The sequence below is a fragment of the Acinonyx jubatus genome, chromosome B1, assembly GCF_027475565.1.
Source record: "Acinonyx jubatus isolate Ajub_Pintada_27869175 chromosome B1, VMU_Ajub_asm_v1.0, whole genome shotgun sequence".
NCBI classification, from domain to species: Eukaryota; Metazoa; Chordata; class Mammalia; order Carnivora; family Felidae; genus Acinonyx; species Acinonyx jubatus.
Window position 1 is genome coordinate 89,453,318 of NC_069382.1, and position 21,179 is coordinate 89,474,496.

Below are 21,179 nucleotides of genomic sequence, written 5' to 3' on the forward strand. Positions count from 1 at the left end.
TTATTTCTCTTTAGTGCATCACTTAGTTCTCTAATTTTCCCCTCATACTCCTGGATTTTTTGATCTCTCTTTTTCTCAGCTTCTTTTTTTTCCATAATTTTATCTTCCAGTTCACCTATTCTCTCCTCTGCCTCTTCAATCCGAGCCGTGGTCATTTCCATTTTATTTTGCAGCTCGGTTATAGCATTTTTTAGCTCCTCCTGACTGTTCCTTAGTCCCTTGATCTCTTTAGCTATAGATTCTCTGCTGTCCCCATACTGTTTTCAAGTGCAGAGATTAATAATATGACTATTATTCTAAATTCCCTTTCTGTTATATTGTTTAAATCCTTTCTGATCAGTTTGTTAGCTGTTGTTATTTCCTGGAGATTCTTTTGAGGGGAATTCTTCCATTTCGTCATTTTGGATAGTCCCTGGAGTGGTGCGGACCTGCAGGGTACTTCCCCTGTGCTGTCTTGAATAACTTGTCTTGGTGGGCAGGCCGCAGTCAGACCTGATGTCTGCCCCCAGCCCACTGCTGGGGCCACAGTCAGACTGGTGTGTGCCTTCTCTTCCCCTCTCCTAGGGGCGGGATTCACTGTGGGGTGGCATAGCCCGTCTGGGCTACTTGCACACTGCCAGGCTTGTGGTGCTGGCGATCTGGTGTATTAGCTGGGGTGGATCGGCAAGGTGCATAAGGGCGGGGGTTGGGGGGCAGGGTCGGCTTGCTTATCCTTCAGTGATCCTCTTTGGGAGGGGCCCTATAGCACTGGGAGGGAGTCAGACCCGCCACAGCCGGAGGGATGCAAGGGATGGATCCGCAGAAGCACAGCGTTGGGTGTTTGTGTGGTGCAAGCAAGTTCCCTGGCAGGAACTGCTTCCCTTTGGGATTTTGGCTGGGGGATGGGTGAGGAAGATGGCGCTGGCGAGCACCTTTGTTCCCCGCCAAACTGAGCTCAGTCGTCTGGGCTCAACAACTCTCCCTCCCATTGTCCTCCAGCCTTCCAGCTCTCTGAGCAGAGCTGTTAACTTATAACCTTCCAGATGTTAAGTCCCGCTTGCTGTTGGAACACACTCCATTCGGCCCCTCCACTTTTGCCAGCCAGACTTGGGGTCTCTGCTGGCCGGCAGGCAGCCCCTCCGCCCCGGCTCCCTCCCGCCAGTCCGTGTAGCGCGCACTGCCTCTCCGCCCTTCCTACCCTCTTCCGTGGGCCTCTTGTCTGCTCTTGGCTCCGGAGACTCCGTTCTGCTAATCCTCTGGCGGTTTTCTGGGTATTTAGGCAGGTGTAGGTGGAATCTAAGTGATCAGCAGGATGCGCGGTGAGCCCAGAGTCCTCCTAGGCTGCCATCTTCCTCACAAGTCAAGGTCAAATCTTAAGATTCCTTTGAACACCTTTTAAGTGAGCCATTCCCATTGGTGTGTGTTCTCCCTCAATGCAACAGGTCATTCAGCCCCAATTTTTTTTTCATTTTTTTAATGTTTATTAATTTTTGAGAGAGAGTGAGAGAGAGACAGAACATGAGCAGTAGAGGGGCAGAGAGAGAAAGGGAGACCCAGAATCCGAAGCAGGCTCTAGGCTCTGAGCTGTCAGTGCAGAGTCTGACATGGGGCTCGAACTCATGAACTATGAGACCATGACCCGAGCCGAAGTCAGACACTTAATTGACTGCGACACCCATGTGGCCCCAATCATCACAGTATTTTTTTTAACTACAGGTGTATTTCTGGTAGTCTTTGGCTGGATGCCACTGAAACCTCTTCTGGAAGGTGTTTTGTTTGTTTCTTTTGTGTGTGTGTGTGTGTGTGTGTGTGCGCGTTTAACAGAACTATCAAATATTAAATATGTTTACATCTAAGATTTCTTCCATATCTTCTTCCTTAGGCATTTTAGAAAACCGGAATTTTAACTTTCAGTTAAATTCAAGATTTAAAGTAGTGTTGTTCAGGACATTTCCACAAGTCAAAAGATATTAATATGAATTTTCTCTCTCTCTGAATTGCGGGACTCTTTTATATCTAAGTATATAATACGAATTTATATACATACTATTTTCATTATTCCTAGATTCTATATTTTTGTATTTATCTACTCACTGAAATATATTTGTAATTCTCAAATCAAAACTTGTGGCATTATTTACATTTGTGGACAGGTACAGTGCAGCAAAACATTTGAGATGCTTGATAGGCATGTTTCCAGCTAAGGACAACCAAAACAATGCCCTGCCTTATTGTCTCCATTCTCATACTGTAATCAAGTGTCCTTTTGTTGGCTATTGACTGTCACATTATTCTTGTTCTTTGTGCTTTTCGTTAACGATTTTTTTTTATTTAAAGTAGTCTTCAAGCATAGTGCTAAGGTGCTGTCTAGTGTTCCTAAGTGCAAAGATGGCTATGATATGCCCTATGGAGAAAATCTGTGTGTTGGATAGGCTTTGGAAATAAGTTAGAGTGCTGTGGGCCATAGAGTTTAATGTTAGCAAATCTGCACTATATGTTAAATAAGATGTCTTTAAAAAGAAATGTAAATGATCTGGGAAAAATAAATATATGAAAAGGAGTACAGGGTCTCCTCTGGAGTATGGGTCCTGGAAACAACCCAGGTATTTAAATGAGACCTATGAGATATTGTGTCCTAGGAAAAAATTAATGACTACAAATCTACAAATAGCCCAATATTTATAAAGCTTTAAATTTGGCTTTGAACCAGTTCATCTCTGTTGGCATCAATATGATATGCCCCTACACTAACTGTATGTTATATATATATATATGTGTGTGTGTGTGTGTGTGTGTGTGTATACACACAATTTATACAGTTTATTATTAAAATGTCTAGCATTCAATAAAAATTACAAAGCATTGCAAAAGACATGAACTGAAAATAGAAATGAAGCAATAAAAATCAGATAATATAAACAGATTCATGGGTGAACCAAATATTAATTATCAAACACAGGTCACAAATTGATTAATACAAAGTGTATATTTATTACCTTGTAATTTTGAGAAAACTGATGACAAAATTGAGAATTTCATGATAAAATTGAGATTTATGAAGAATTATCTAGAATTCTAGAAATCGTTGAAATACAATTATTGAAATTAAGAACATAATATATGGGTTTAACAGCAGATTACACTAGCAGAACAGAGTTAATAGAGTGGAAGGTGAAGTTGTTGAAAGTATACAGAATAAAACAGAGAAAAAAGATTTGGAATGAAGGACAAAACAATATGAATCACATCGGAGATGATGAAAAGTTCAAAATAAATGCACGTGGGGTTTCAGAAGGAGAGAGGAGAGGCAGAATTTAAGAAAAAAATATACAAAATGATGAAATGCATCAAGCCTCAAATTTATGAAACCAAACAGATTACAAGAAGTGTAAATACCAAGAAACCATATTTAAGCATATCATATGAAACAATTTGAAAACAAAAATAAAAAGAAACATCCAGTTCAGCCTCAATGAAATAAAAAGGACACATAACTGTCAAAAAAGCAAAAATTAGACTGATAGCTAACTTTATAATAGAAATGGTAGAAGAAAGAAAATAATGTAGTAATGTGTTTAAAATTCTGAATGAAAATAAGTACCAACATAAAAGCATGTAGTTGACTAAAGCATCCCTTAAAAATGAAATAATAATAAAAATATTTTCAGAAAAAAAATAAGAAAAATTTTCACCCATAGCGCTGCATTAAAGAATTTTCTCTTTCAGGGTTAATAAATCAAGTGATCTCTGATGGACATACCAGAAGGGGAAATAATGAAGAACACTACAAAGGGTAAATAAATGATTAAATCCAAATGAATATCACCTGCTTATAACCTTAACAATGTTTTTGAATGTTTTAACACATGCAATATTAAAATGAATATTAAAATAGCCCATATTGGAGACAAATTCAAATTAAAAACACTGAGATACCATTGCAGCTCATTAGAATGGCTGAAATGAAAGAAAGAAAGAGAGGGGAGAGAGAGAAAGACAGAGAGAGAGAGAGAGAATAATATGAGAACAGAAAAGCAACAGTAAGTATTGGCAAGGATAAGAGGATAGTGGATTTCTCATATAGTACTCTGGTGGGTATAAATTGGCAATTGGTAATACTAATTTGGAAAACTTTTAGTCAATATTGATACCGAGCTTATGTATACACAGTGATATAGAAATCCCACTTCAAGATATAGTACCAACAATGAGTGTGTGCGTGCGTGTGTGTGTGTGTACCAGAGGACATGTAAAAAAAATGTGCAGAGCACTACTGAGAACACCCCAAATTCAAATGGTTGCCATCAGTGTTAGAATTAGTTAAATGTCCATCAAGGCTGCAATAGATTTCAAAACGTGATCCATTCCCTCAGAGTGCAGCAATATACATTTACAAAATACTGTTAGGAAAATGGGTAGATGTATCTTCCTAGCATAATGAATGTCAAGAGAAAGTATTGAAACATGAAGAGTACATTCCATGGGACATCATTTCAATGACATTTTACAACATATAGAAAGCAAAATTTCTGATGAAAAAGACTAGTGTACACTTTGAAGAGCATAATGACAGTGAGAGGGCCCATGGGTGGTTTCTGGGTATTTGGTAATTAATATCTGATACGCTGATTTGTGTGATCCTGGTGTGTTGCAAGGTAAAAGCCATTGATCTGTCAATATAAGATTTGTGAATTTTTCTTCGTTATACTTAGACCTGAAAAAGTTACCAAAAATATCTATTTCTACCAAAAATATTTAAGATTATAGAAGCTTATATTCAGAAAACTTGTGTTTTTAATTTGTTTTTAATTTTTTTAATGTTTCTTTACTTTTGAGAGAGAAAACAAAAACACAAGCAGGGGAGGGACAGAGAGAAGGAGAGGGAGACACAGACTCTGAAGCAGACTCCAGGCTCTGAGCTGTAAGCACAGAGCCCGACATGGGGTTCAAACTCACCTGAGATCATGACCTGAGCTGAAGTCAGAAGCTTAACTGACAGTCACTCAGGAGCCCCAGAAAACTTGTATTTTAAGGGTAGCTCCTTAGTGTATGATATTGAGAAATGAACCAGTGTCATTTACTCACTTATTTATTTGTTTATTTCTTTGTTTATTCTTTAGTGTCATCTGTGTTTAATTTGTACTATAAAATCACTAAGTTCTCTTATTTTAGAATACTTGAACATCTTGCATGTGACTATATATAACAATACTTGTTTAAGAAACATATGTCAAATTTCATAACAAAATATTTGAAAATCCAAGCATGTAAATCAAAGAAAAAATATTATACAGATTAATAATATGAAGACTTATCACTGATAATAATGATTGCATTTGTATCTTGTACCTTAATTGGGAGGAACTTAAATCATTTTAGAAAAATAGATGCTGTAAATCAAGAAACTATCTTCATATCGTTCTTGGGACACAAGTAATTTACTTGATAAAATTGTCTTTAACTATTTTGCCCCAGTCTATATTTCAATTTATGAATCATATTATGATATACAAGAGACAATCACATTAAAAAAAAAAAAGATGGTAATTGTCAATTACTAATTGAGAAGTTGCCGGGCCATTGAAGCAAATGAGGGAATGAAATGAAAGGTAGAAATTAAGGAAATAAGGAGCAAAAAGAAGGCCTTTTGTGAATTCTAACACCAACAGATGGAATCCAGCTACAGATAAACCAAATTTTAAAATATCACCAATTAGGGGAAAAATTAAAAAAAATAAAATATCAACAACAAAGAAAAATTGATTTTTTACCTATTGTTTGAAACTCTTGATCAAACAAGATAAAATCAAATTCTTACCCAGCGATCTAAGTGTTGTTCTAGGCTGTCATTAATTTCAATCATACTGTTACACTATCATTAAAAATATTCCAAAAATTGTATTTTAAAGCAATTGGTTTTAATTTCTCATTAGTCGAAAACAGGCAGCCCATACAACCATGAAAATGGAGTGTGTTACCCTACATAGACCTGAGAAGCTATAAAAGTCCAAATGTGACTTCTGCTGAATTGTTCCTTAATCTAGTTGCAAACTAATGAACCAGACTGCCATTGCTTCATGAGTGCTGACCGAAGGCACTACGCTATTGGTTCAGAGACAGAGAACTTTATTACTCATGGCAGAGTAAGCAGGATGCTCATTACATTGTTGGTGCTGTGAACAAAACCCTGGAAAACGTATTCCTGGCATACTCAGCAAGAACGTTCAGGGAGGCTCAGGGTCCACTGCCTCTCCCAACAGCCCTCTTGGCTTCCCAAAACATATTATGTTTAACTCTGTGGTACTGTTTACAGCACATCTCCCTTTTGATGCATTAATTCTTTTCTTCCAACTAGACTGTGAAAACATTGAAAGAAGAGTCCGTGCATTTTTGTGACCTTAGCATCTATGGACATTAACATGAATTTGGTCTTTCCTCTGCTTCTCTATTGCTGTGTAGTGAGTCACTACAAATTTAGTAGCTTAAAGAAATAATAATTTCACTAACTCTACTTATTTCTATGATCAGGATATCACAAAGGGCTTATCTGCGCAGTGCTGGCTCAGGATCTGAGAAGTTTGTAGCCAGATAGCTACTACTGCTAGTACTCTGTGAGCTGGAGAAGATAGGGACGATCTGGTAGTCTTCTCATTCCATGTAGCATCTGTTTTTTGTTTTTGTTTCTGTTTTTTTTTTTTTTTTTTCCATCTGGTCTCCCATCGGGAGTAACTGTGGCTTTTCACAGCATGGATGTCTCAAAGTACTCGGATTCAGTGCTCCAAAGGGGAGTGTCCCCCAAAGTGAGACAGAGACATTTTTTCTCTCTCAGTTACTTAGCTTTAGAAGACACTCCCTTCCTGTTCAGTAGCCTACCTAGATACAGGAAGAGAACATAGGACTTCTCATAGCATGGCAGGAATATCACGATTACATTTCAACAGAGAAAATATTGTGGCCGTGCTTGAAAAATACAAATTGCTATATCATTTGAGACATTATTTTTGAAAGAAAAAAAATAGAAGACAGGAAGTATGATACTGTGATTCAAAATAAGAAATACATATTGGTCTTCTCCATTTCTGGCACATAGTTCCTAAAACCTTTTGAATTTTTCGAATGATAAAGTTTTCTTAATATTCATAACAAATCCCTTTCAACTAGACCTGTTATATTAATGAGGTGACGTTTGCAGGATTCCTAAGGATGGGGCTGGTTCCCAGGGGAACCAACCACGTGATGAGAATGTTCGAACTTTCAGTCCCACCCACTGACCTCCAGGGAGGGAAGAGGGCCCAAGACTGAATTGACCACCAAAGGTTAATGATTTAATCAATCATGCCTAGGTAATAAAGCCTCTGTAAAAACATAAAAGGATGGGCTTTGGAGAGCTCAGAGTTTGGTGAACCAAAATGATTCCATGTGCCACCATGCTGGGCCCAAACTCCACAGAGACAGAAACTCCTTTGGTAAAAACCTCACCATATGTATTTCTTCACCTGGCTATTGATTCCTATCCTTTAATACCCTACATAATAAACCAGTAATCTAGTGAGTAAATGGGTTTCTGAGCCCTGTGAGCTGTTCTAGTATATTAATCGAACCCAAGGAAGGGGTCATGGGAACCTCTGATCATAGAAATATAATTATAGTGACAAGGAAAACTATAAAACATGCATAAAATTCCTGTGAGTGCATACATTTGATTATTTTATTCAAATATCGAGTACAATCATCAATAAAATTTATATCAAATGAAGAAACTAATGGATGAATAAAAGATTGAAAATATAATGAAACGCGATTGAATGTTTTAAAAAGAAAAATAAAATATGAATCTCCTAATTCTAAAATAAATTCATACATCTTAACATTATTTTACATTTTCCTCCAGTCATTAGTAGCATAGTATTATTTCGTTCTTACTGAACACTGGCAATAACTAGTAGTCCCAATAAAATAAAAAAAGCTGTTTTATTACCAGCACCGATATAAAGGAATGAATTCGTGGAAGAGAGAAAGAATAAATAAATGAACAAATTATAATTAACTAATTAAATAGATGGGCGCACCCAGTTTGAAATTTCAATTGGTTGACAGGTTAGACTTTTTCTCCCACACTAGAATGAATTTTTAGTGATTCCAATTGCCTTTATTTCTGAACAAAGGGTTTGTGGAGTTTCTAATACATTTTCGAGCCTTTGAAAAACATCAGAGCTATACCTTAAAATAGATGTTGTCTATGTCTTATAACATTGTTGGCCAATGGGCTTTGTATTACTTTTCTTTTGACCTTTGCAGCATTTCCTGAGAAGTTTCTACTGCTGTAGACTGATAGGCAATTTGCTTACACGTAACGTGACTCTTCCACTTGGCCCGGTAAGCGTCAACTTCTTTGAATGCCACCAGGAACTTCCCAAGTGGGTGTGAGTGACAGGTCTGCTGATAATGGAGGTCATGCCACGTGGAGATGAGGTGTTCTGGCTTTGCAGTCTTTGATGCAGCTTCTGCCTATCAATTGTTCTTTCTGCCTTGATTGCCGAGTGGGAAACCCTGTGTCTATATGGAGATAACATTATCTTGGAGTGTTTTCTGACAATAAATTATGCTACAATTATGTCTATTTTTCAAGCATGTCCCTTTCCCTATGCAAACATTTCAATCCCTTTAATCAGTTTTTCAGTCAGCACATTATCTTTTTTAAAATCTAATCAGAGAATGGTGTTCTTTTACAGAAATAATATTTACTTAATTTCATGAAATACCACTTTCCTCTTTCCTCTTCAAGTCATTTTCATATTCCCTATATTTCCAGACGTGATAATAATTAGAAATGTTTTGATTTCGATGTTCTTTCTTAAATGAAGTTTTGCTTTAAGGGTATTTTGGTTTCACTACATGAAACTTTTTTTCATGAAACTACATGAATTCTTTTTTTTTTTAATTTTTTTTTAACGATTATTTATTTTTGAGACGGAGAGAGACAGAGCATGAACAGGGGAGGGGCAGAGAGCGAGAGGGAGACACAGAATCTGAAACAGGCTCCAGGCTCTGAGCTGTCAGCACAGAGCCTGACGCGGGGCTCGAGCCCACCGTGAGATCATGACCTGAGCAGAAGTCGGGACGCTTAACCGACCGAGCCACCCAGGCGCCCCTCACTACATGATTCTTAAGGCAATGCTCTTTACGTAGTAAACATAATACTAAACTGGCATCCTTGGCAGCAGTGACTCTCTCAGTATTTCTCTCTTCACCATCTGTTTTCTTGGCCAACTGAACTTCTTTATTCCTGGAAGTTATTGTGTTAGCTTCCACAGCAGGACCTTCAAGAGGTTCTTCCTTTTTTTTCCGGAAAAATTATTATTCCCTTGACTCCAAGCAGTCCCTAAATACTCCTTCCTCATATGCTAGTTCTCCTCCTAAACATTCTTTTTCTGAAGACTGACATTCCTAGCTGTATATTAGGTTCTGATTCCATGATTCCCCAGAAATTCAAAGCCTCTCTCCCTTTTCTTCCCTTTTCCCCCTCCCCTTCCCTCTCCTTCCATCAAAACTTCCTTAACTGACTCTTACTTGGTAGACTATAAGCTTAGTGGGGACAGAAATCAAGTTTGCCTCATTACCACAGTGCCTAGTTCACTATAGGTGCTCAATAAATAATATATGAATACATTTGAGCTCAATATTAATGCCTCTTCCTAGCCTGTATCAACATTTTGAAAAAGTGCTCTCTGGGAAAGAAGATAAAGAGGGAGTTGAGGAATTACAAAGAGAAAATGTCAACAGAAAGGAGATGTCAGAAAGGAAGGAAGGTAGAAATGAGAAACGCTGAGGGAGACAGAGTTAAGACAAGTATGTAGTGGTCTGTTCTCTATATAAAAGAAATGAGCTATAATAAGAGTGACTGAAAAGACTTCAGTTTCTAACGATAAATCTGCACTTAATAAGACTAATACCAAAGAGTATTTACTTTTTTAATTTTGCAGGGTGCTCTGACACATCCAATCTAATACGTCCTTATATAAACAGTGTGAATGAGTTTCGTATTTTTACCTGTGTGATAAGCATTAGAGGTGAGAGTGAGTCTGCTCTGTGTGAATCGAGGTCTTGGTCCTTGGACGCCCCGCGAGAAATTTACGTGAGGGTCCATGCTCCAATAAAGACAGCCAGAAGGAAAGTAGCAAACACATAACAGTTTATTGAGGAGAAAGTACACTATCAAGGTGGGAGACAGGGCAGGTTCTGTGAGGCAAAATCGGGCCCTAGGCTCTTTTGGGATTGGTTATAATCTGGTCTTTCTGGGCTGGGAGGAGTTATCTCTCACAGTGGGTGGCCTCTAATGGACTTCCTATCATTTGGGAAATTCCCCATGCAGGTTGCCAGGGAGAGTTTTTAACCCTACCAAGTTTGTGCTGGGACAGTCAGGGCAGCCTTTCTGCACCTGCTGGGGCTGTGCCCGCATGCATTGTAAGGACTCCAAGGGTTACCCTGGGGCAGAAGTGGAAGAGAAGAGCCCAGGTGTGCTCTGCACCTGTGACTCTTGGTCTACCCGCCCCCAAGGTCTCCGAAGCAACAATGTCAAGATGTTAAGCATCCCCACCCCGCCCCCGGTTTATAATGTGTAGCTTTTATCATCGTCCTTACCCCCCCGATCCTGTCTCCTTCAAGGACTTGGGACTCTCCTCGGGGTGTTCCTTCTACCCCTCCTGTCTAGTTTCTACCTGAGGTGGGTACAAAGAGTCTCTGAGAGTGTCCCATGCTTGTGGAACATGCTGGTTATCTCCTAGTCCGTTCTCTCCTGCCTGTCACCGTTTCCCCTTGCTTATTCTAGCTATTTACCATATTGCAAAAAGAAGTTTCAAATAGCTTCCACATGTCTCTTCACTTGCTTTCCTGGCCACTCCGTATCTTCCAAGGTGCTTCCGGAGTGCTCCTCTAAAATTTAAAATTTATCATTTCACCCAGCTTTAAATCTTTCTGTGGCTTCCCATCACACTCAGGTAAAGGTTGAGTATAATTTGTTGCCTGTCTTATTTATATTCCATTTTCCATTATGCCTCCCTCTTCTCCCAACACTTTTTGATTATTTATAGATGCTTGAGAATGACCTTCTCTCATACTCCTCTGGGCCTTTATACAAGTTTCTGCTGTCTAGCATGACTTTCTCCCACATTCTGCACTTGTTTAATTGCCACTTATGCTCTAACATGCAGTCCAAGTATCATCTCGGCTCACAAGTCCTTTGTATCTCTTTAACTGAATGAGTTCCCTTTCTTCTTTAGTCTTCCAAAATATGTCCATTATATCCTGCATTATAATATTTTGGTCCTTATTATAATACTCCACTCCTGTACTATACACATTTACTGAGGGCACAGACATTTCTCTGAACATATACATAGTAGGAGTACTTGAATCTTGACCTGGCAGGGCACATGCATCGAGAATATGGGCTGACCACGGTGGTTTTAATCCAGATTCTTTAGGGTGCGAATGATAAATATCCATTTCAATGCTGCTTAAATAAAAGTTAACTGTATAAGAAGTGAATTTAACGTTTATTTGTTTTTGGGACAGAGAGAGACAGAGCATGAACGGGGGAGGGGCAGAGAGAGAGGGAGACACAGAATCGGAAACAGGCTCCAGAGCCTGACGCGGGGCTGGGACTCACGGACCGCGAGATCATGACCTGGCTGAAGTCGGACGCTTAACCGACTGCGCCACCCAGGCGCCCCAAGAAGTGAATTTAAATGTTCGATAGAATCCAAGTAAAAGTTGAACAAATAGGAACTTGGAATGATGTTTTTCTTTTTTCTTTTTCTTTCTTTTTTTTTTTTTTCTCTGCTTTTCCTTTGCTTCTGGAGTTTTAGTGCTCCAGAGGGCATATGGCCACTGCAAAGCTCCCGGTTTACACTGCTTCACTGGTACTGAGAGTAGTTAATTTGCTTTGCTGAATTCCAATTCCAAATTCCTATAGAAAGAATTACTACGAAACTTTCATAGAGATTAAACCATTTGTCACATGGCCACACTTTGGTCAATTGCTGGCATTGAGGTAAATTCAAGTAGAATTTCTTGGATAGAATCATCCCTGTTGGCTAGAACAGCTCTCTTAGAGAAAAAGGATTATTAGAAACTGAGTAAATAATTTTACATTGGTCACTAGGTTTCTCTTCTCTGCCCTTTTTTTCTTTCTTGAGGTGCCGTTCTGGTTCTTTTATTGTTTGCTAGATTCCTTTTCACCTATTTTTCTCAGATAGGGTGAGCGATACATTTTCAGTATATATACAAATAAACTTCTTTCACTTTGTCAAATGAGTGACATCATTATTACATGTAGGATTCTGGGGGGCAGCTCTTTCCTTTTGGTCACTGTAAATGTTATTTGCCATCTTTGGGTTCCAGGGTTGGTGAAAAGAAACCAAATTTACTTATCAGGTAGCTTGTTTTCTTCTGAGTAAGAGTCCTCAAAACTTTCTTTTAAGTTTTGAATTTCTTAAAATTTTTATCAGTCCTACTCAACCTAATGGCATCGCTTGCATATCCAGATCCTTGTGTATCTTAGGGACATTATTCTCCTTCTGTTGGAACAAATATTATTTCAACTCCATTCATTTCTTCCCCCCCTCCTGTTATTTGCATATTTCCCGGATTTATCTGTCATTTTTCTTAGTTTTTCTCTGCAATTCTTACGTCTTTGATTTTTTCCTCCCCTATGTTTGTCATTATTGTTTTTTATTTGATATCCAAAGTCTCTAATTTAGGCCTCGACTGTAATTATTCTCACCTGCTACCAAATATTTTTGTGGGAAAATCACATATTTATATACATAGATATGTACATATACATTAGAGACATATTGTGTATATGTGCATATACCCAAAATATAAAGATTGTAATTTGTGTTTAATTAAATGGGATTTTTTAATGATATATGCCGTCTTTTCATCTTGCTTTTCTATCTTAATATTTCCATATGGAAAATACTAGGTACTTTACGAGTCAACTCATAGAGGTGTTTCTGTGTTTTTGTTTAGAGTTGCATAAAATATCTTGAATTAAGTATACCTCAGTCTGTTGAACTGTTTGCCTGGCATAAGTCTTTATTTCTCAACTTTGGTTCATTCCTTTTAAATAGGGAGGTATCAGGATAAATTTCAGAATGGCTTTGAAGTGGGTCAAGTATGTCTGTTGAATAGAGCATTAGGCATTAAAACATATTTAAACAGACATGTGAAAACATTCTTGTTGCCTTTGTATTTGTACAAAACTGACTGTCAAAATAGTCTGTTTTTACAAAAAGACTGAAAATACCATCCCCAAATCAAGAAGAAGAAGAAGGAAAAGATTAGAGATAAATTAGAATTAAATCAGTTAAATGTTTAGTTCAGGACAAGTGAGACAGCCCAGAAAATTAACCTCAGAAAAAAAAAAAAAAAAACAACAAAAAAACAAAGAGGAGTCAATGAACATCAAAGTTCATACATGGAAATCATGATTAAAATCACAAACCATTCATAATCAAGATCCCACAAGACAAAGTACAAATATTTCTAACACCCCAGTTTATATGTTCTTGAAGGGAAATACTAAATATATTTATAAGGATTAATTGTAGACTCCATACTCTTTCCTTCTTAGAGTGGTCATATGTCAGACTAATGTTAGTAATAATATACCTAAGTATTCAATTTTCTTTTCAGTTTTAATTATTACATCGAGATTTTTGTTAAATTTGATGGGAGGCTTTGTCAGTGTCAAACATAAATAAGAAAAAGAAAATTTTAGGCAATTTAAGAAAATAATCTGTGTTAAAAATCTCAATTTTTTCTGTGTATAAAAAAAATAACTGTGTCTGTTCTTTTAATAGGCTGAAATAAATAATATCTTTGAGAAGTGAAAAATAATATCAGTGCATCCTGTTATAATATGATAACTAATCTTTGCAGGTTTTTTTTTTTTTAATTTCATCCTCAATTGGGCTAGAATAGCATACATTTCCTTTTGTAAAGTTCATTTTATGGGTTGGAAGATGAATGTACATTTTGGATTGAATTCAGTTAAAGATACTATGCATTCTAATTTTTGTCTACCAAGGCTGCGTTGATGTATATGCACATGTTTGCATGCTTATCAGATATTTATAATTCCATTTATTTATTTGTGTAGTTAGTGTAATTTAGTGTATTTTTTTAGTGTATTAAGCTTATTCCATGTAATTCAGCTTTATTCAATCTCAGCTTTCATGTAGTGCTGGGTATAAAATAAAACTAAGATGTTTATCCTTCATAATTGAAAATCAGCCATTGAGAATTATAGGTATTTTTGGTGGTGAAATGTGGGTGTGACTGAAAAATGAATGACATTTTCTGATACGATGGGATTGTATGTATAGTCCATAGGTCAAATCCTGTCAGCTGCCTATTTTCATATGTCCTCAAAGCTCTTGCTTTCCCATGGGTAAAAAAAAAATGTAATGAAGAATGTTATTTCATGATACATAAAAGTTACATGAACTATAAATTTCAGTGTCCATAAAGATTGATTGGAACACAGCCACATTCATTTATATTTTCTTTGGTTGATTCCATGGTACAACCACAGACTTGAGTAGTTACAGTGAAGGTTGTATGGCTTGCAAAACTACAAATATTTACTCTCTGGTCCTTTACAAAAAAGTTTGCTGACCCTTGTGATACAAGATATAACACACAATTTTTACAACTGAAATTATATTTAAGATATAGCTTTCATGTGAAGATCCATTGCTAACTATTAACCATGGCTTGTAATTCTCTATTTTTTCTCAGTATGAATTTTGAAATGACTAGATGAAGGCAAATTGTATGTATAACAAATGTAGGTTTTTAAAGAAAATTAAGAAATATAATAAACTATAAGCTGGATTTTTGAACAAAAAAAACCAGTGTATATTGATTATAACTTGTGACATTAACAGAACCTGCGTAATAATGCTAGCATCAATCCATTTTTGAATGAGAAAATGTTTGTTCCATGCATATCATATGCAGGACTTAGAAGATGCTGTGGAGAATAAAAGGATGAGTAAGACACAGTTTCTGCCACAAGGTGGTTAAATTCTAGTAAAAAAGATTGTATAAGTGTGATTAATGGATATATAATAAAAATCAAAATGAGAAATACAGGGACACACAGATGACTCAGTCGGTTGGGCATCTGACTCTCAGTTTTGGTTCAGGTCATGATCTCATGGTTCCTGAGATTGAGCCGCCCCTCAGGCTTTGTGAGAACAGCATGGAGCCTGCTTTGGATTCTCCCTCTCTTTCTCTCTCTGCCTCTCCTCTACTCTCTCTCAAAACAAATAAGCAATCTAAAAAAAATACATTTTTAATGAAAACATAAAATATAAGAAATATATGTATGAAAACATCAGTACTGGGAAATTCAGAGCCTGTTTCTCTATGTTTTGTGGGGTTTATAGAACATGTGTCCCTGATGAACAGCTTCCATATAAACAAAAGAATAAAAAAACACCTTTCCGACTCATTTTGTAAGAAAAAAAATATTACCCAGAGTGTCATATTGCTTTTATTGAAATAAGAGTTTTTAAGAGTCCATATCAAAAGTTCATTATATTTGAATAAAGTGACTTTTGCAAATACCTGATTTTATGTAAAGTAAATGGCTACAATCTTGGCTTCTATCTTCTCCCTAAAGACTTATGTAGAAAACAATATTAGAAAGTACCAAAGTGTAATTTTTGTGTCCATGGTGGCAAGAAACACTTTTCTAACACTTCTATACAAGCAATGCATCTTAAAATAATTAAGGTGAATATATTTCGCTACTTTTCTAGGAAGACCCTTGTTAATTCAAACAAAATTAGTAAACCTCCACTCTTTACCTCTCATAAATGTCCTGGTTTAAGTGATTAATTATACAGTCACTCAAATGATTATAGCATCTCTTTGAATAAAGGATAGTGGGTGGTTTTAATGCTGGAAATTTATTGCTAATATCAAATTTTAATTGCTATTCTTAATTTTTGGTGGCTTTCAATAGTGCCATTTTTAAAAAGTTTTTATTTATTTTGAGAGAGAGAGAGAGAGAGAGGAGAGGGAGAGGGAGGGAGGGAGAGTATGTGTGAGTAGGGGAGGGGCAGAACGAGGGGGAGAGAGAGAATCTCAAGCAGCCTCAGGCCACCATGGGGCTCCAACCCACCAAGTATGGTATCATAATCTGAGCCAAAACCAAGGCTCTGATGCTTAACCGACTAAGCCACAAATCCCCCTATTTAGTTGTTTAAAAATGACACAATTATAGTACAATAAGCCTTTCCTCAATCTTGCCATTTGCTTGTCAAAGCAGAAGAAGCTCTTCAACTTTCTTAAAATACAACTCAACATCATACAAAATTAGAGGTATCACTAGTCTTATTTTGACTTCAACCACATAATTTTGCTTATTTTAAAGTATGGGTCATTTTTGTAGTAGCCATAATGTGATATCACAGTCATGAGGCTAGGTCTGTATATATTCTCCTGTGTATGATCACGTATCTCTTCCTGTGTTTCATAAATTAGGGATATAAGAAAAGAAGGATAACACTACTTCCCTAATTTTCTTTTGTTTTTGTTTGTTTGAGTGAGAGAGAGTGAGAGAGAGAGAGAGAGGGTGAATGAGGGGCAGAGGGAGAGGGAGACAGAGAGAATCTTAAGCAGGCTCCATCCACATCTGGCACAGAACCCTGGCAAGGAGCTCAATATGGGGTTCGATCTCATGACTGTGAGATCATGACTTGAGCCAAAGTCAACTAATTGAGCCGCTCAGGCTTCCCCAATCCCTTGTTTTTCTAATTAAAATTAAATTAATTCTCATTTATTTTTTTTTAAATTCCGGAAGTATATATGAAAATGGTCTTTATTTTATTACTTAAAATAGCTAAATTGTTCTCTTTACTTAAGCTTTAAAATAACAAATCTCTGAATCACATCTCTCCTTCATAACTGTATGATTTCAAAAATAGGTATAATAAAATGCATTTGTGGCCTATATGAAATTTAGAAGGCATTAGAGGCTATATTTAGATGGAAGCCTTTAATATTCATGTTAAGAATATTGAAAATACAAGATGAAGCAACAAATCTCATTGAGTATCTGGAACTGAGAATCCATAATAATATATCAAATCATGAGGTTTTTGATAAAGAGATACTTGAATATAAACTATATTATTTAAAAATTGAAACACCTTGATGGGTGCCTGGGTGGCTCAGTTGGTTAAGCATCCAATTTTGGCTCAGGTCATGATCTCGTAGTTTGTGAGTTTGAGCTCCAAATCAGGCCCCCTGCTGTCAGTGCAGACCCTGCCTCTGATTCTCTGTCCCCGGCCCTCTTGCCCCCTCTCTGCCCCTCTCTGCCCCTCCCCTTCTCTCCAGCATACACACACACATGGGCTCTTTATCTCTGGGGAAAAAACAAACTAAACAAAACAAACAAACAAAAAAACTAAACTAAATCACCTTGAGTAAATTACTGATTAATTTGAGGTTTTGTTTCCTCGTCCCTAAAATTAGGTAGGTGCTATCTAGTGAAAAAGACTGCTGTAACAAAATAATGTAGAAAAATTCTTGGCAAACAATGCTGAGCTTGAAATACTCAAACTAGTGATCTTTGCATGTTATTCTAAATAGTAGAAGTTCTAACACTTTAATGTGCACCGTGCACCCACTTTTTACCTGGCATTTTATAGAAATGTTTCCATTATTGCCTTTAATTAAACCAGCTTGAACTAACTTGAGAGATAATATTTTATTATCTATGTCTGAAAGGTTTTATTAAGCATATTAATAAAGTAAATGTAACATTAGGATTCTTATATCAGTGAAGACAATATTAAAGTATTAATCATGGTATCTAACTTTGGAAGGGTCCTTAGAGATCAAGTATCTATCTACTTTATAGATGAATAATGGTTAAATGATATTTCCAAAATCATTTTGCTAAATTATTCTTAAGTGTTTATGAATTTTGCATATACAGTAGGCAGATCTTTTTAGCTCTGTGAAATTAAAAAGGAAATAAATAGAAAAAAGAAGTTGGAACTCAGTGAAAGTGAAACAAAGGTATAGTATTTGATGTGCTTTAAAGAAGTTAAGTCACAAAATGAATATGTTATTGTCAAGAAATGACAGGTTTTCCTACTAGGTAAATTCTACACTTGGTTTAGTAAACTAAGCTGCTCGCTTAGACTTAAAAGAAGCAATGCCAAATATCTGCCAGCACTCTATATGCCTGTTATATAAATGGGTTAAAGATGGACCCTGTATATTGACCCCATATTGTTTACTTCTTCAAGGCTGACTGAAACCATTAGTGCCAAAACCCAAACTCCAATTTTTATGCAACCAATTGCTTTAAATATAGCTAAAATCAGCAGGTATTTAGACATGTAAAGTCTTCCTTCTTTGCAAACCTCACACACTATACACAACGCCTGCTAATCATAGATAAGATAAACCCTGGGACCAAGAAAGACCACATGCCAAGGCTCCTGGGTGGCTCAGTCAGTTTAATGTCCAATTCCTGATCTCAGGGTCATGAGTTCAAGCCTCACATTAGGCGCTGCACTGAAAGGAAGGAAGGAAGGAAGACCTCGTGCCACTGCTGCCCTTCAGAATTCTCTGATTCCGAAGTCTTCCCTGTGCTACTAAACAACGTCAACAGGACATGTAAGCTCCCTGTGTGATCCCCTCCGAACCCAGAGCTCCCGTCCCTTCCTCCCCTTCTGGTTGGTAGTGGCTCAAGCTGTTGCCTCTAGAAGGTCACAGGCTGTGAGGGATTCACCCTCACATGCAACCTCCCAAAGCTGCCCCCAAATAAAGCTCATTATGTGCTATTGCCACCTTTTATCTTGATCAGCCCTAAATTCCTTTAACTCACTACAGAGTAAAACTTAAAAACACAGATCTTTTCACTTATTGAATTAATGAAATGTATAAAAATGTAAATGGTATTTAATTCTATTTTTTAATTTTTGAAACTAACTAAACCTAAATAGTCATAGATCACATTCCCCCACTGTTTCCGTGAACCAAAAATTCTCCTGAAATTATTCTGATTTACACTCAAGTGAAAGAAAAAATCTGATGCAACTGGTTTAGGTAACCAACGATGTAGTAACAATGTACTTGTTTCATAAATAGTATTTTAAGGATTCAGAGCAATAACCCATAACATACTTTACACATAACATACTTAACATGCATTGCATAACATTTCTTATACAATCATCATTCTTAACCCTGTCACTAACCCATTTGGTACACTTGAAGATTATAGAATTGAGAAATTCCATGATAATAAGAGAAGGAAGGCAATTTCTTCTTTAAACCGCTAAACAAATTTTGCACTTTTGAGTATCAAAAAGAATAAGACTAAAAAAAAGTTGCATAAATTCCTTCTCATTGCAGAAGTCTCAGCACACATGTTATCTTCCTTCAGAAATTGTGCCTGAAAGACTTCCTCACTCTGTAAGTTCCTTTCTTATGTTTCCCATTGATTATGGCAGTTATTAAACATTTCTAAGCTATCTATTTTCTGGCTTTTCTCCCTCACTAATTGTTATATTCAATAAAGTCAATGGTCATGTCTTTTATCTCTTCATTCTTATAATATGTTACATTTCCTTTTATTGTTTCTGGCATAGAGTGCTCCTTTTTTTCTTTCCCCTTCCTTCCTTCCTTCCTTCCTTCCTTCCTCCCTTCCTCCCTCACTCCCTTCTTTCCTTTCTTCCTTCCTTGAACTGATTTTCTTCATTTTTTTTTTCCTTTTCACAAGGAAATTGAACTTAATTCATTAGAATAATTTTATACAAATATTTAATTACAAGGTAATTGGGCCAACACAATGCCCATCATGGTGAGAAGGATATGTGGAAATTATATCAGAACATCCTAATATTTTAAGAAAATTAAAGTTAAATAGAAATATAAGACTTGATCAATAATAGCTTTCAGTTACGATTTTGGCACTAGGTTATGAGTCATAACAGTCATGTCACATACAGACATTGAGGTAGTTAAGGCATGTATGGAAAAAAGCAATAGGATAGGAATAATGTGACTTTGGAAAAGAATTGAATCGCTAGAAACATGTATAACCAGGAAAGTATAAAAAAGCGTAGTTTTCTCTTCCAGTTATTTTTTTTAAATTTTTTTTTACATTTATTTATTTTTTGTGGAACATAGAGAAGAACACAAGTTGGGGAGGGGCAGAGAGAGAAGGAGACACAGAATCCGAAGGCAGGCTCCAGGTTCTGAGCTGACAGCACAGAGCCCCACGCGGGGCTGGAACCGACAAAGGTAAGATCATGACCTGAGCAGAAGTCGGGCGCTCAACCGACCGAGCCACCCAAGCGCCCCTCTTCTGGTTATTTATAGCCATCTCTTGACATGTCCCTGGTTCTGAATTATTTAAAAAGGTCTTTTCATCTTTTCCTCCACAGTTAACTTTTCAAAACCTAGGTCACATAATTTCCCTTCTCAATAACCTCTTATTACTTATCGTTGATTAAAGGATAAAGTCCACTAAAGACTTTCCACAGCCACCATTTTGATCTAATTCATTACATCATTTTACCCACTGGACAAATGTTCAAAATTGTCTTTGTGTGTTGCTACGGATGAAGTCTAACCATATCTTAGAAACAAACAACTCATCCTATTGGGTTTTCAAGATGTGTGTATGTGAAAAACACAGATACTTAAAACTTTTAAAATGTAAATTCAATTTTTATTTTATTTTTTTTAAATTTTTAACGTTATTTATTATTAAGAAACAGAGACAGCGTGAGCAGGGGAGGGGCAGAGAGAAGGGGAGACACAGAATCTGAAACAGGCTCCAGGCTCTGAGCTGTCAGCAGAGAGCCTGACGCGGGGCTCAAACTCACAAATCTTGAGATCGTGACCTGAGGTGAAGTCGGACGCTTAACCAACTGAGCCACCCAGGCACCCTGTAAATTTAATTTTTGATATCCAAAGAGTTATCATTTAAAATATGCCAATATTTGACAAAAGGAGGCATCTTTGGAATCTAGAATATTTCAGTTTTATTGGCTTGTTACAATTAAGCAAGTACATATACAGGAAATGCTTAGCTGTATATTTTCATATTAAAATACCTCTTATTTAAAAATGTCATCTGGAAATTTGTCACTTGT

General features: G+C 36.7%; 1 long non-coding RNA gene across 1 annotated transcript in view; it reads right to left on the bottom strand.

The window, feature by feature from the left end:
- The window catches only part of LOC128314458 (uncharacterized), a 114,479-nt gene that overhangs the window by 48,212 nt on the left and 45,088 nt on the right, over positions 1-21,179 (bottom strand). Inside the window, exon 6 of the long non-coding RNA XR_008296119.1 lies at positions 8,328-8,535. This is a non-coding gene — a long non-coding RNA (uncharacterized LOC128314458). The remainder of the gene's footprint in view (positions 1-8,327; positions 8,536-21,179) is intronic.